The sequence below is a fragment of the Echiichthys vipera genome, assembly GCF_963691815.1.
Source record: "Echiichthys vipera genome assembly, chromosome: X".
NCBI classification, from domain to species: Eukaryota; Metazoa; Chordata; class Actinopteri; order Perciformes; family Trachinidae; genus Echiichthys; species Echiichthys vipera.
Genome location: NC_139825.1, coordinates 31,809,886 through 31,827,818, shown reverse-complemented (window position 1 = coordinate 31,827,818; position 17,933 = coordinate 31,809,886).

Below are 17,933 nucleotides of genomic sequence, written 5' to 3'. Positions count from 1 at the left end.
CTTTTGTTGGGTGAGCACAGACTCAAATGGAGGACTACACATGACTTGAGTCTTGATAAATAAATGAATAAATGCATACATGAATGTATAAATACATTTAGGGATAAATGCATGCATAATAAATAAATAAATAAATAAATAAATAAAATTCCCCACTGTATCGCATAGAAATGCATGGTAAAAGGATTTGACATTACTGATGTCCAGTGGAGGCACATTTTAAACCCGGTCCACCCATCTTTGATTTGTGCCAGGCAACGGCCTATTACAGTGGAAGGTGCTTCATAGAGCCCATTACACCAACACTAAACTGGTTAAGATATACCCTAGTCACAGTGATGCTTTTAACTGTTGTAAGCAGTCCTCAGCCGACCACGCACACATGTTCTGGACGTGCCTGAAGCTTGCTGAATTTTGCTCCAATATATTTCAAATCCTCAAACAGACTCTCAACACAGATTTGGAACCAAATCCTCTGACCGCAAAGAATAAATACATAACTAAATGCTTTACATTTAATTCTACATTTTTGTTCATCTACATTGATTTATTTCTTTATTTCTGTATTCTGTTTTTTTTTTTTAAATGCCGGCAACATTTACACTTGCTCCTTGAATAGACATGTATAACGTTTTTTTATCAATGAACAATAGAAATAAAATACTATAGAATAAGACATTTGCACATGAACATTCTGCTACTACAGTATAAGTATATCCACTCTGTATGTGTCAATACAAGTAAGAAATAGGTCTTGTAAATTATATTAAAATATACATTTATACTTCTTTATAGCAACAATATGTGGAAAATCTGAAAAATCTGTGAAAAATGTATATAATATATACAACAGAAATTGAAAATTAGCTCTTGTGCTGTATACATATATGCAGTATTAATATAATTAAACTAGAGTATAACGGAAGTAAACTGGGGTATTGTATAGTTGAAATATTATTACTGTATAAGCAAAGAGTATTGAACACATTGGTTAATATTGCACAGTTGAAGATAAATAATTATGAGTTAAAGCAGCTGACAGGGATGAAATAAGTGGGTCAGTCTATTGACTCAGAGTGCCTAACACTCTGAGGGAGGAGTTAAAAAGTTAAACAGTTTCATGGCCACAGGAAGCTGTGGCTTAATGGTGGAATTAGTCTAAATGTGTTTCATCAATGTGTCATGGAGAGGGAGGGAGACATTGTCTATGATGACTGTAATTTGGATAGAAGAGGGTCCAACATCCCTGGCCATTCAGATCAGTATAGCATTGCTGTTTAGATTTTTACCCTTTTGAGGATGTTTTTGATCCAAACAAACATTTTATGGACAGAAGTCATGCTTTAATGTTAATAAGTAAATAAATTATGTAAAAAAAAAAAAATACTATATATATATGAATATATGTTCATAATTTTAAGATAGGAATAGATAAGATATGATTCAGCATTTCAGCACAAGAAACACAAGGCTACAGGTAGGCCTAAATGATATATATATATATATATACAGATAGCAAAAAAAATAATTATATAAGGCTTTATAAATTACCCCATGCCAGTTTGCATAAAGGAATTGTATGAGTCTGTGCATAATTAATCATTTTGTTTTCTGTTATTTCAGATTAAACAGCAGCCCATATTCCTTAGTACTATTTGACTCCAAATGTAGCATGGTAAATATAATTAAGTATACTGTGAGGATTATTTAACTACAGTATGAAGAAATAACTATAATCCCAATATCAATATGTAATATAAATACATAACACATATTGTAATTCTAGTTGCAACTCTAATGCTAAATGATTAAGCAGTGCAGAAGGTCAGTAATTATTTCAGTAGCATACTCCACACTTCACATTGCTGGACATAATTGCAAGTTGCAACAAAAAATAAAAAGACTTCTGGATAAAACATCATCCATCATCATACAGAAACTAAGACAACAACACAATATACTGCAACGTGAGGTCAATGTGTCAATGGCTGTCCACGTGCCTTTCCTGCTCACGCGTTAACAGTATGAGCAGTACGCATGCGTAAAGGCCAAAGTCCACGTTCTCAACACGGAAACTGGCGCAGTCTCGGTGTAACAAGCGACCGTCTTTCCAAACATAGACGATCTTCGTCTGAAAGAGCTGGCACGTGTGGAAAAGGCGGTGCTCACCGTGACAGCTCTCACCCCTCCTCCTCTCCATCACGTTTCCTTTCTCTCCACAGATTGTGTTTGCTAAAATCCAAACTATCGCCGGAGATTGGCCGGGACCAGAGTGAATGTGGGTCAGAAGCTGCTTGGGTAAACATGAGCGTCGTAAAATAGCTCAGCATTTGCACAAAACCCGCTCTGTCCTCACAGTCAGCAGTGAAAAGATAGGCATGTTACTTTCAGACACATACTGGCAGAATTACATTTAGGTCACGTAGGTGGTGGATTTTATTCACAACCTTCTTCCTTATTCTTAGGGTGAGCCCGATGAGGAAAATCTCCACCGCAGCCTCCCACTTGTAGGGAATTAGGCAACGGGGTCACAGTGTGTTTCATATTAAAGTCAGCACCTGCTCTGGATTTCGATGTCATCTGCTAGTAGCTCAGTTTCGATTACGGGGATCTAATGATAGAACATTTTCTCGGTGTCGACCTCTAATAAAGTTCTTGACATTTTCATCCTCCAGATTTTGTCTCTGTCTGCTAAACATTGCTATAGTAGCCAACATATTTCCTAACCAGTGAAGATGAAAAATGACACTAGTACTGAAGCAGCACACTGAAATAAAGTAGACGTTTCTCACATTTTGGTACATTTTAGTTTTCTATTTTATGTCTGTACATAGGCTGTGTATGTAGTTGTATATCTGTTGTATATTTCTCTGAGTAGTACTTGTGTATTCTTATTTTTTACATTTTTTTAATGTTTTATCGAAAAAAAGGTTAAATAAAATAAAAGGTAGGATACTTGTACTTTACTTCAGTATTTTGATACTACTTCATAGCTACTCCACTGTATTTCAGACATAGCCTATAAATTGATATTTAACAGTTATAGTTGCTAATTAATTTCAGATCAAGATTTTACATGAATACACATATGATCAGTCTATAAAATTGATGTATTGAGAATAAACTACCCAACAGTGCATGAAGAACTTAAAAGCTCCTCCTTGACCAACTACAACATCCGAGCAGCCTACCGTCTGCATATTGGTATATATATGAATAATAATAATTATTATTACAATAGTCCTATAGTATAACAGCATGGGCTGTTCCAAATAATACCTTAAGTTTTGCTTTACAAAATAAACAAATGTAATATACACTCAAAGGAGTCCTGCTCTAAGGAACTACAGACCTTCAGACATTCTTTGACACCCTTGAAACTCTGAATCTGCAGCAAAAATATACAACTTTTAAAAAACTACTTAATGAAGCTTATCTCACACGTGAAGTCCACCTGACCTTCGGGAAGGATTGTCTCTGTAGTTGAAGGATGCAGCATCAATAATTAACCTCAGCAGATGACTCATGAGACAGTTCATACTTAGGGACACTCCTTTATCTTCTATCTGTTAAAAAAAAAAACTAAAAATGTGTAACGATATGTCAGTACTGTTGGTTTAGAAAATCGTTAAAATCTGCTCAGTACTATTTACAACTGAGGACTAATATTGATTACATGTCATTATTGATAAACGTGCATTTAATTTGTTTACATAAAACCCAATCCACAAATATACATCAATTATTAACACAATGAAGAAGTCATAACAGTTTCCCTGTTTAATACTTCCTCTACCCTTTTCCATAACTCATGTAAACAAAACTATGAGTTATTGTAATTTATGCTAAATAAAAGTAGTATGTTTAAGCAATCTGGTGAGGAAATTACATGCAGTTTTCTTAAAAGCTTCTTTACCCTCTTAGCCTTCCAGGAGGCATACAAGGTCACTGCAGTGTGAGATCCTCAACACAAAAAGTTACAGAAGACATATAAGTAACTGAACAGCGCCTCTCTGTGGTGTAAATAAGCTGTGTAGCTCTATTTTTAGTGGACTAGACCGATGTGACTCTTGGTGTTGTCATTTTACACAAAGGATCAGGTCATCTGGACATGAAGAGTTATTTGGGGCCAGTAGTCTGTACTGTTGACTTTTTCGAGCACTGCATCATAATAGGCCAAATAATGAAAATGTGTTAGAGATAAAGCTGTTAAATAGTGATACAAAATAGTAACACTTTTATTTTATTTTCTGAAAATGTACATGTTTGGTAGGAAAAAAAAGTTTATTTGTGGAGGTTTGGGGAACATCTTACCATGCCTATCATCTATTTAAGCAACAATAACACCAGGAAACCCCCCCCCCCCCCCCCCCTTACCTTTGTACTCTCAGAGCTATATGGTTCAGTAACACACGACTATTTATTTTCCACATGGCGGCAGTGCTTGTATGTGAGGAATTGGCTTAATTTTCAGTGGGTTCACAAGGTTTAAATTTAAAGACTTCTTAACCACTGCTCACAACACTTCAGCTTAGGTGTGGAAGCGTGTTTACGTCAGCAAAGATACAGGGAGGACTAAATTACACATAAAAATACATTAGCATTGGTGCTCTAATGAGTTAGAAGGTCATAGCAACATGACCACCCCAGCCTCAGTAACTCTGTTTGGAGATGATTTGCAGCCATTTTTTAGCCTTATGTTGTCCCTGCTCGAAGTGGAGGATGCCTGTTGCTATCATCCATCATGGTGTAACGTTACTCATTGACAGTCAGTGCGTTTACACGCACATCAGTAACCCGAAAATGGCCTTACCCTGGTTAAGGGGATAATCAGATTTTTGAAGTTCCCCTCGTATACATGATCAGGGGTTGAATGGGAAAATGACGGAGTAACTCTACCTCCGGTACAGTAGGTGGCGCTCCACCAAAATACAGCTGGACTGAATACAGCTTTTTTCCGCTTCCCCTTTGTCAAAATCACAAATGACAAGACTTTTGGACAGAATTACAACAGAAACAGGTCTTTGTGGTAGTAATGTTACTTGCCGTTGTGAAGTCCTCCCTCGGTTTAAAGGTAACCCTCTATTGTTGTTGTTTTTTTTTATATTGATTTTGTCTCCGTTGCTTTTGGTTTATTCTTTTAAAGAGTCAAAAGCCACCGCCGCAGACTTGGGTGCATGCGCAGAGGAGAAACCCGATAATAATCCAGGTAAGATGTTTACATGCCAGAGAACTCCGTCTAGGACTTTGAAACGGGGTAAGAGAACTCCGATTTTACCCGTGGTATGGTGTTTAAATGATGTTGAGAAACCTGGGTATGCCCTTAATCCGATTATAATTAAGTTTTTAAACTGCATGTAAACGCACTGACATAATAGTATATTGACAGTGCTATAACTAGTGTTGTTTTTGGCGACCCCTGTGGACAAAAGCAGTAGTGTTTCTATGACCACCACCGCCTCACGTCATAGAGGTGAGCAACTATTTTTATTACTACTTTTCTTAGCCATCTTAGGTAATGTATCGTATAACTAATTAAGACCAATAACTCTTATATCACAACGGTGAAACAAAGTCATCTTTCAACATCCTTTGATGCACTGACTTGGACACATCATCATTGTTGTTTCCTGGAGTCCCTGGATGTTTCGGGTCTCACAACAGACACCCTCTTCCAGGCGACCCGACCTAGCGTTCTACTGCCCCCACGGCTCTCCCCTCAGCCAGAGCCATCTTGACGCTTTCTCTGCAGCATCAGCGTTGCTCCTCATGGCTCTCCTCCGGTTTGCCCGTTATGCCTAGTATGCCGTAGGCCTTGCTGGGGGAGTGGCTGGCCAATCCCCAACTGCCCACCTCCACTGGCATGCATTTTGTCCTCCAACTGTTTCGCCGGCATTCCTCCACCAGCTCCTGGTACTTTCTTCTTTTCCTCGCTGTTTTGTAGCCTCAGAGACCAGGATGATGTCCGGTCTCAGCTTAGACTGGGCAATGTGTCATGGAATTTTCAGTTGCCTCTCAAGACCAATTATCATCGCCCAGTCTCAGGCTATGAAGAGCAAACCAGCAGAGCAGTTCTTAGATGTCCTCTCTGGCTTCTGTCCTTCCTTGGAAAACTGGATAGTCTTGGCTGTAGCTTGGCTGTATCGACTTGCTTTTATCCCATTGTTGATTGCCTCAGCGATGGATATGAGGACTTGATCGTGTCTCCATCGATACTGGCCCTCACCCACCCGCCTTGTTTTAATAGTTATCCTGCTGTTCATACACCTAAGTTAAGTTAACAAACCATAATTTAATTTCAACAGCTGTTAGTTACAAGGCATTCAGTTGCTTGGTAATAGTTATGGTGTTGATATAATATTTTGTCTTAATATAATAAGCAAACAGCAAGATATAAGTTAGCTTGTAAGCAAGGCCAACATAAATTATTATGAGCCAGTTAGCTATAGTGTTACCTTTGTTTTAGCCGCCGTAAATCCATATTCAATTCAGTTTCAATTCAATTTTATTTATTGTGCCAAATCATAACAAAAGTTATCTCAGGACACTTTACAGAGTAGGTATAGACCACACTCTATGACTTATTTATGATTTACATAGACCCAACAATTCCCCCGTAGAGTACGGTGGCAACAAAAACCTTCCCTTTAACAGGCAGGTATGAATAGACCCAGCTCTATGGAGGACGGCCATCTGTCTTGACAAAATCATCTTAAAAATAACAACATAGCTAAGGGCTCGTAAGCCCTAGCTGTAAGCCTTATCAAATAAGATAGTTCTGAGCGTACTCTTAAATATGGGGACAGTGTCTGCCTCCTGAATAACACTTGGGAGTTGGTTCCAGAGGAGAGGAGCTTGGTAGCTGAAGGCTCTGCCTCCCATTCTACTTTTGGAGACTCTAGGAACGACAAGTAGCCCTGCATTCTCAGAGCGCAGCGATCTAGTCGGGTAATACGGTACCATGAGCTCTTTAAGATACGACGGAGCCTGACCAAAAAGAGCTTTGTAGGTAAGGAGAAGGATTTTAAATTGTTTTTTAGATTTTACAGGTAGCCAGTGCAAAGAGGCTAATACAGGAGAAATATGTTCTCTTCGGTTTGTTTTAGTTAGTACACGAGCTGCAGCATTTTGGACCAACTGGAGACTCTTAACAGACTTATTGGAGCAGCCTGATAATAAGGAGTTGCAATAGTCCAGCCTAGAAGTAACAAATGCATGGATTAGTTTTTCTGCATCTTTCTGAGACACAATGTTCCTAATTTTCGCAATATTACGCAGTTGAAAATATGCAGTCCTTGTCGTTAGTTTTATGTGAGAATCGAAAGGACATATCCTGGTTAAAAATAACACCCAGATTCCTTACTGTGGTGCTGGAGGACAACACAACATCATCCAGAGTAACAATGTCTTTAGCTATTGAATTTCGGAGGCCTTTGGGGCCAAGTACAATAACTTCAGTTTTATCTGAGTTTAACATCAGAAAATTGCAGCTCATCCAGCTTTTTATTTCCTTAATGCACATTTGAAGTTTATCTAACTGATGGGTTTCTTCTGGTTTGATCGAAAAATATAATTGTGTATCATCAGCATAACAATGAAAATTTATGGAGTGCTTCCTTATAATTGTAGCCCGTGGAATTAGATGCCACACAGGACACAATTACTTCTGGGGTTCTTGTAGTCTTAGTTTTATTTGATTAAAACAAATTGCTACTTTGTTTTACAGAGGGTGTGTTTACAAAAAAATAATTAAGATAAAATACTATAAAATAAAATACGACAGTGGCCACAACTACAAACAGAAAACACAATCGGTTAAGCATTTACACACATTCCGTTACCCCACAGTTTCAAAAAGGTCACTAAATGATTAACCAAAAACACTTACGTTTTCAACACACTTCACTTAGCGCCACATGGGTCTTCCCGACAAATTTCACCAGTCTTTATCTCTCTAGACAGAATAACTTTGATTTGACACAACATTTCTGACAATCAAAATCCCACCGCATGGCGTTACACTTGCTAGCATGTTTATGAAGTTGAACAGTATTGCGTCGATAACTCGTGCCCAAAATCCGCAAATACAAGGTATACAAAATCATCGGTTACAAATATCCGCAGATACCTCTATATAAGGGTTTTATGCAGCGATATTTAACAGAATATACCTTCTTCTTCACACAATGGCATTAAATCACCGTCTTCCTGACTGAAATATGTCCGTTCTTCACACGCAAAACAAAAAAGAGACCATAATGCACTTGGCGCAGTAACAAATCCCCAGGGAAAATGCTGCCCCCTAGTGATCATATTTTAGCACTGACTGTGACGAAACACAACCGTCTTCACAGTTTTAACATATAGTTTTTGACATAGAAATGGCACTGTCAAAATAAAACAACAAATAAACTTTACATTTTCCATGTATTTAATAAACTCATGTGGAAACTCAAACATGCCTGGCTTAACCACCTGGTTACACAATATTTCCTAAGGGAAGCAAATATAAGGTGAATAAAATCGGTCCAAGGACAGAACCCTGTGGGACTCCGTGACTGACTTTAGTGTGAATCAAGGATTTGTCATTAACATGTACAAACTGAGATCTATCTGATAAATACGACTTAAACCAGCTCAGTGCGGTTCCTTTAATTCCAATTAGATGCTCCAGTCTCTGTAGCAGGATGTGATTGTCAATTGTGTCGAATACAGCACTAAGATCTAGTAAAACAAGCACAGAGACAAGTCCTTTGTCTGAAGCTATTAGAAGGTTGTTAGCAATTTTTACCAGTGCTGTCTCAGTGCTATGATTCGCTCTAAATCCTGACTGGAAGTCCTCAAATAACTCATTATCATGTAAAAAGTCGCACAGCTGATTGGCTACTAATTTCTCGAAGATCTTAGAGAGAAAAGGAAGGTTACATATGTAAAACCCTGGTAAAGCTGTGCATCGCAATGTAAGTTAATACATAAATAAAATAACATTAGACATATTAAGTTACATAGCATACCTGTCTAGCATACCATGTCAGGATCAGGTTTCAATCCCTTCAAATCCCACTCTTCATCTGTAGAATGACCGAAAATTTAAACTTTTATATATTCATCAATGACAACAATCAAATCTGAATATAGCCAGGAATCAAAAATATAGTCTGTAAATGTTATATAGGGTTCACAGACTCGGGGTTTTAATAGCTTTTTTGATTTTAGAATTTTAAATTGACTTAATGTATTGTTTTAATTCATTCATAAAATAATTGTTTATGGATTGACATTTTTTATTTATTTTTTAGAAATTTTGGAAGTTAAAGTATTAAATGTATCATATTATATTGGTTTGATCCGGTAGAAGGATAAGAAAAAAGAACAAATGATACATTTTCATATGTAAGAGAAAATTCAGAATCGATATATTGAGACCGACCAAGGTTGACTCCTGTTTTCCCCAGTGTTATTACATCACTGTCCCTTTTAGTTTTTTTTTATTTCTCTCTTTGGTAAATGTTTTTCTTTTTCTCCCTGACCCAATATGAGACATAACCACAAAATATGACGTCAACATTTTCCAAAGAAAAACGCCCTACTGCTTAATTGTACTTACTGCAAACTTTAGCCTGGGAAAATAAAGTAAACACAGGTCTGCATGCCTGTTTTTCTGATAGTTTGGCGGGGAATCGCATTCGGGGACAGGCATTCAGAGATATTTCAGATGGTTACAAAACGCAATGCTATTTATTCTCCACAAGATGGCAGCGCTTGTATTGGTAAAAGGTATGTGAGGAATCGGGCTTATTTTAGCGGGTTGTTTTGTTTATCTCATCAAGATCTCACAATGTTTAAATTCAACTGTATAAAGGCTTTAAAACCTCTATTAAACCCGTGTTAACATCAACAGCGATACAAGGAGGATAAATTACGTACAATTTGCAGATTTGCATTGGTGCTCCAATGAGAGTTATAAAGTCAGAAATATGAGCATCCCCCAGCCTCAGTAACTCTGTTTTGCATTATATTGCACACACTGTGCTGAGGCCCTGTATTTGAGGGCTGTCAAAACATACTGACTTGTGGAATTTACAAGATTTCTTATTGCTTTATTGTTAGTACTCCAAGTGACACCTGGGAGAATGCCTGTGACTACACCACCATCCATCATGATGTACTCAGTATTGACATTTCCTGAAAGAGTCATATTTTTGTAGTAATGTGAACTGCACTTTTTTCCCAATCACTTCACTTATATTTACCTCGAAAGTTTTTAAGAAGCAATATCTTAGGCAGTATATGCAAAGCACAGGTTAGCTCCTCCACCCCTGTCTCAGACATAACCAGGGTAAAACAAAATGCACCATAGAAGACTGAAAATGGGCCAGGAACAGCATAAATAACGTATAGTTATTATATAATAATAATATGATAATAATATAATAACGTATAATAATTAATTTACTTTGAATAGTGATGTTAAGCCTTCTCTTACTTTCAATTTCCAGCTGAAATGCAGAAACGGCTCTATTGGGCCAGGCTGTTTCCCTCATGAGGAGAGCTCATAGTTTAAACTATAACTGAATCGGCAACAGATGGACAGTATATACAAAGGTGTCTGTCTAAAAGGTAGGAAAGAGAACAACAATTAGGATAAAATAACTGCATAGATTGTATATTCTAAAATCACAGTACCAGATGCTACTCTATCTGAAAGGTCGACATCAGCCTCTAGGCAGACACAAAGTTGGTAATATCAAAAGTACAGCCATTTGAAAACAGCAGTTGGTAGTAAGTCCAGTGGCAGAAGACTTGGTGTGTAGCATAGGAAAAACTGACAACATGGGTGAGGTTGGAAATGGCAAATAAGCAGTGAAATACCAGTCAGTTTATGAGTGAGGATGGTGCTGTGTAGTAGAGCTTTGCCCTTGTAGCTTCAGACAAAAATAAAAATATGGCCGGTATGTTAGTCGTGGTGGCAGCAGAGCTGGTGTGGGCTCCTCAGGGGGGTATAGGTATGGTGATATATTCTGGTATTAAAGGACCCCGAGCCTTGGATGTTGCCTTTTCTTCTTCTTGCTCTCTATGCCACTGTTCCTCCTCAGCAGTAATTGTTTAAGCAGCAAACTTCATTTTAGAAACAAATGGAAATGATCACATATAGGTGTCCATCACTGCAAAGCCAACAAAGAAAGTCCGCTTCAGAAAGGTTTCTGGTCAACATGTACAATCAATGGAGTTACTACAATGATGTATTGTTATCCAAGCTATCAACACTTGCAAACCAGACAATAGTTTTTGCAGATAAAAAAACTTTTTGCTTATGTATTTTTAGCAGAGAACCACATTTTGATCATCTACTACTGATTATTATTATTAGTATTGCTTACAGCCAGTAACATATCTTTCCCTGCAGTATAATGATTTGTGCAAAATTGCACAAAAGTATTTTACTTCACTGTCACCTGAGGAGAAGTATGATGGGAACATAAGGAACAGCTTATCACAATAAAATGAACAAAACAACACATTAACAACCAGATATGAAATATTGTACCTCTGACTGCATTAAGATCTGTAAGTCATTGAGACACATTCAGAAACCATATTAACCATATATATATATTTTAGTGCTATGATAGTATACTTCCTGTTACTTGCCCCTGTTTACCCTCCAGAGGGCATTTACATTTTCTGACAGGCAACTTAAGTCTCTTGACAATCAATGACTTGTGAAGAGGTGCCAACTCCATTCCTACTGTAACTTTATGTACTTAACATTTAGTACAGTGAGAAAAGTGGAGACAGAGTGAGAAAAAAAGAGTGGTTTGTGATGAGTTGCTAAGGGCAAATTAAGGAATCTTCATGTAATCAATAACCATTTTCACATATGAACCCTGGACAATATCAGGAGAGTCAGGTCCGGAGATAGTCCAGAATTCCTCTTTCACTGCAGCACACAACCAGGGATTCCCCTTGTCAGATGCATGCTCACTTACTGGAAATACTCCATTTGATTTAATAAACCAGAGAATGAACAGCTATACTCACAAATGGGGTCACTTAGAGATTAAACAGTCTTTTTACTATGGAGCTGGCCAGGTATACAAAGTTTGATGTCCGGTCCGACTCAATAGGGCATTTGCGTTCACACGTAGAGACGCGCTGGCCAGGAAACGTCTGGATAATTTCAGATGCATGTGTGAAAGGGGATTTTGGTGTAATTTTAGTAAATCAGTCTTAGTTACTTATACCTTTGCATCAAACTGTGTTCAATAATCAATTTAAATTGGTAACCCATGGCTGTGTGTTTTTACTATTCCCAGAGGTTATGGCGGTCACACTGTGGGGTCAAAACCAGGACATTTTTTAACTTGCATGCAGGACTTGCATCATCTTGTTTCTGTAGTGCCACTTTTTCTGTATCTTGTTTCAAAACAAACACATCAACTCCATGGTTGAGATATGTTCAGCCAGATAAAACTACTTTGGTTTAGGTTTGGAAAACATTGTGGTTTATGATGATCGATGGAATGAACCTTGAAGAAAGTCAGGCATAAATCCCACAGTTTGTTCTTTGTAGCAGACTGGATGTGTGGTTCATCACAGGGGGTTTGAAGTATATTACCTTGAACCTGGCTCACCATTTGGCGTTTGTCTGCATGTGTTGAAGTGAAATGTCACTGCTTATACTGGAAAAATGAGTGTCACTGAATTTGTTCCAGTTTAAAAGAATGGTTCAACATTTTGTGGAATACGCATAGTCGATTTCTTGCTGCGAGTTAGATAAGATTTATACCACTCTCATGTCCGTACATTAAATATGTCGCTGGAGCCATTGGCTTAGCTTAGCATAAAGAGTGGAAACAGGAGGAAGCCGCTAAATGTAAGAAAATCCACCTACCAGCACCTCTAAATCTCACTAATTGACATGTTTTTATTTAGTTTGTTTAATGTGCACAAAAGCTGCTGTTTTTATGGGGGGTTATGTGCCAAAATATTTCAAGGTCTTGACTGCTTTCTTACCCGGTTTCCAGGCAACCCCATGAAGTTACTGGTCCAGGCCAAGAAATAGTCTGGCACATAACCCCCATTAAATGGCAAATTGTCAGTTTTACACTTCGTTTTTGTATAGATGAAGACTTTTCTAAGCTAAGCTAACAGGTCGCTGGTGTTAGCTTCACAATCACTCGACACAAACGAATCATTCCTTTAAACGCGTATTTACTCTCTGTCAGCTGTTTGTCGGCAACGTCTACTGATAAACTACTAAGTAGACTGTGTGAGTTGATGAGGAGCATGTCTTTGTGGACTGTCTCTTTTTGAGGATGAGGGGCTGGCTAAATTGCTGAAACAGCCGTTGTGTCTGAGGCTAAAGAGAAAGGAGAGGGAGATGATGTGGGGGCCACCATGACAGTTTGCTTGATCTTCTTCTCCTCCTCCTCCTCCAATTATCCATCTTGATTTCTACCCCATCCAATCATTTCATTTTTGCAGTGTTGCACCCTCCAATCACCATCTGTCCTTCAGGCAGTAACACTTATACATGTCTGCTGTAATTAGACAATCATTTCCACATGTGGATCAAACTCCTTCAACCACTCAACCCCTACCTCACCCTCCCATCCGCCCACTGTCTCCTTTTTCCTCCCTCTGTTTTTCTTATTTCCCCGGCTCACACTCTACTACCCTCCGTGTGCCCCTTTTTCACTTTTCTCTCCCCCCTCTCTCCCCTCTCTTTCTGATTGAATTACCATAAGTGCAGGTCTTGGCCAAAATATGCCAGCTTGTTCTGATTAAAACTGTCCTTGTTATACCAGAGACTTTCCAAATGGCTGTGAGCAGTTTGTGTGTGTGTGTGTGTGTGTGTGTGTGTGTGTGTGTGTGTGTGTGTGTGGGGGGGGGGGGGGGGGGGGGGGGGGGTACATGGAGTTTGTGTTGAAAAGAAAAATGTAGCCAGACAACATTATACGGCGAAAGATAGATAGAGAGTGGAGGCCCCAGAACAAGATGGGGACAGAGTGGACGGGGATGGAGAGGCAGCGCGGTAAAGTTGGAGGGGAGAAGAATGAGACAGTAATGGTAGTTGACAGAGTTGGGTTCACAACAGGTTCATGGTGACATCATGGTTGAATTTAGGGGAACATTTATAGAGGAAAAACTTTTTCGCTGTACATTGGATGCACATGTACACCCCCCCAAACCTCTGTTTTCTGTCCCGTCCTCCTTTTTTCTTTCTCTACTCAGCCACAAACACTAATCGATGCAAACAAGACACATGTAAATTTGCTCTCTGGTTCTTTACAATACATTATTGTTTGCACTATTTTTGTTTCTTTGTTTAGGCATTACACAAAATTGACCTGTGTTTAAAAAAAAAAAAAGGCCCCTCATTTCTAAGGTGTTAAACTTTATCACCCTAAACTGACAACTGCTACCCAGAGTGCCACTCCTAACCTTTCTCTCCCTCTTATCCCTCCCCAGTCCTCGTTTTCTTTCCTCCTTTGCTCCCACTTTTTTTTTTGCTTGAAAGTCTAGCCAACCCTCACCACTGGTACAGTATGTTCTTTGTGTGCATGTTTAGCTGTTTGAGAGACAGAAAAGACATAAAGAAGCCTGGGGACCCAAAATGTGTTTATGGTACATGTGTGGGTGTGATTATATTTGTGTCAGCTCTTTTTCTTGCTTGAAGGAAATTAACAGCAGGGAGTTGTGGTGTATTAAAGGTTCTTTGTGTCTTGTGTGTGTGCTTTTTTTTTGGTGCCAGTGTTTTTGGGTTTTTGGTTTGTGGGCATTTGCCAGCCTTAATATGAGTGTAACTCTGTCTCCTGCATGTATGCTTGTATGTTTGTGTGTGCCCGAGCGAGCTTGTCATGCATGGATGTCATCCTCTGCATGCCTCTCCGTGCACCGCAGAGCTTCACATGACATCAATCTGAGAGCAGCGGGATTGTGATCTCATTACCAACAGCCTGTTGCTGATTAAAACCTGCCGTCTGCACCCTCCCCCTTCACCCTTTCTTTTCTTCTCTCTCCTCTCTTTCCTGCTTCCTTGTCCTTTGCCCACCCCCAACTTCAGAGTCGCACCATTCTGCGGTTTCTCCACTGCTCGCTGCCAAAAAGGGCCCCATTTCGAGCTCTGCAAAAAGTTAAAAGTTCCCCACTTTCCTCTTCAGTTTTCCTGCTTCATTTTTTTGGTTCTTTCTTCTGTACTGAACATCTTTAGGCTGTCTTTATCATAGGCCTCCAGTATTCTACCTGCAGGCCTCATCGAAACTCTACTCATGTTCCTGATCTTTGTTCTGAGTCAATCTGCTTTGAGAGTCATTGACACAAAACAAGAACAAAAGCGGGAGAGAATGAAAATGTCTGTGAATGTGTCTGAGCGTGTGCCTGTACCAACATGTTGTGCTTATTACAGCCCCATAAATTTACAGTCTGAAATCTACAAATGCTTCTTTCACACTCAGCCAGATGTTTTACCCTCCCCTCCTCTTTGCGCATTTCACTGACACAGAAACACAAACGGGACTAACCTTTCACCTCCCTCGCTGACACTGTTGCTGAGAAGTGTGGCAGTAACCCAGATGGTGATAATTCAATATTGTAAACCATTTTTTAAAAATAATGTCATGATACACAAGTTGACAATAACAAGCACATTAACCCACATTTCACAGAAATGTAATTAAACACAGTTTAACGAGACTGATCAGTAAGGATGTAAGGATACACTGACTGAACTCACGATTGAATTCGATTCACGATACTTTGTTCACAATACGATGTTTTTTTTTAACAAAAACTGATAAAATCTACAAAATATATAGGCTATTCTCTTATCTTTTCTTTTTCAGATTTAAGAATGATTATTTCTGAGGTTTAAACATCAAAACAGTGCACAATTCCTTTTCTTTGTAAAAGTTAAACTGAACATATATATTTTTTTAAAAACAAAGAAACTAAGGCTTTGTCTGTGTTCCTACAGTAGTTAGGAATTTACATGTTTTCAGAGAATATCAGCATATCTACAGTATATTTTCAGAAGTTGAGATCTCTGCACATTCACAAATGAGTGTGTTTACATGGACATGAATATCCAGTTTACGAGGCTTATGATCATATTCAGATATGGTGTTTACATGAGCACAGAGATCTCAGGTTAACCATATTCCCGTACACATGATGAATACCATCCTGTTAGCAGAGGCGCTGTTTACAGAAACAAACCAGCTTCAGGAAATATGAAACCTTTACTAAAACTTAACAACTTAACTGCTAATTTCTTCTCTGCTCTGACTATCAGCAGTTCCAGCTGTCTGCTCTGAGTTCATCCTTCATCTCTCTTCACCGGCACACACACAGACTAGTTTCCGTAGCGTACTGAGTCATTCCTGAAATGATTTACGTAATAACTTGCTTCGCACCGCTGCCAGCCTGTGTCACTGGCAGCGCGTAGAGCAGGAAATCAGTGGATGAAGATACACAACTTCTTTAATTTCCAAAAGACAAAAACTGAGTTAGAACCTCTGATAAAAAAGACCATTGCATCCTGCTGCAGCTCCGCCATCCTAAGAGACTGACAGAGAACGTCAACAAACAAAGTCAAAAGTAGATAGCGGCATCTGATTTATTTGTCATCTCAACCAATCTGAATCGTCACACATTTTAATCATTCATTTTCAATTTTTAACTGTCTCAAGATGCATCGTTACAGCCTTAGCTCAGATTTCAGAACCAACCAGAAGCAAAACTGTGCGAGAATGACAGTGAGAAAATGTGCTATGCAGAGATGAATTAACGGAACAATATCCATATTTCAAGATCGCGTTTAAAAAACAAAACAAAAAAATCTGTGTTGATTCTGTGGCGCAGCGCCACACATTGGTCTATGTATGGGAAACACTGAAATTTTACATAACTACACAGTTCAATGTGGTTAACATCAACTTTATTACATAAACCAAAGGCTCTGTTTTAGCCCCTGTCTCTTTAAGCCCCCCTCCTGAAAAAAACAGTCTGCTTTGATTGGTCAGTGTGACTCGCCACATCTACCTACTTAACATCATTGCAGCCAGAGAATGACTGTAGCACCAATGTTGCGTTCCTGTCGCATCACTTTCTGCCTATAGTTATATTGGTGACATCACAAACATACAGAAGTCGTGACGGCTTGTTCAAAGGCTCAGTTTCTAAATTGCAGGCTGTGAGCTTTTCTTTGTGGATTGAGCGCTTTGATACTTTCAGTGTTTAGGTAGCTTTGCTACCTGCTTTATAATTAATAAAGTCTCAATTTTTACAATATGGGACCTTTAAATATTAGGTTTATGTTATTACCTTTAATAATTTTGAAGTTTCCGTTCAGTAGTTTATGTATGGAAAGAGAAAAACTCAATCTCATATTTGTAGATTAAGTCTCACACTAACATTTATTTCAGAGATTTCTTTTCTTCTACTATTGAAAACAGATACTGTGTCACGGCAGAGAAGTATTTACTTATTATTTTATTCATTCCTCCCTCAACATGTGGTTTAGATCTGTTGTTTCCTTGTCATGCATGACAAATACCCATGAAGAGGTCAGGCTGCAAAAATATATTGCCAACATGTTGTGTATATTTTATCATAAAACTAAACTAAACTAAAAATATTCATCTAATACCCAATTAAGCAAGTAGGATTAATTATGATGATTGCACAAAGCAAAGAGTGCAAAGATTTTATGTATTCTTTCATCATATTGAGGCAAAAAGACATAACTTGTCTTTGTCGTGGAATATACTGTATTTTTTTTATAAGGGCAGATGTTAAACAGTTTGGGACTGTTTAAAGCTTTGGTTAGTGATACGGATAAATAAAAGGCCTCTGTATAGTCTGGTTTGGAAAATTGTAGGAATTGAAAAAAATGTTTAAGGCATTTTTATAAAAGTTTCTTGCTTAAT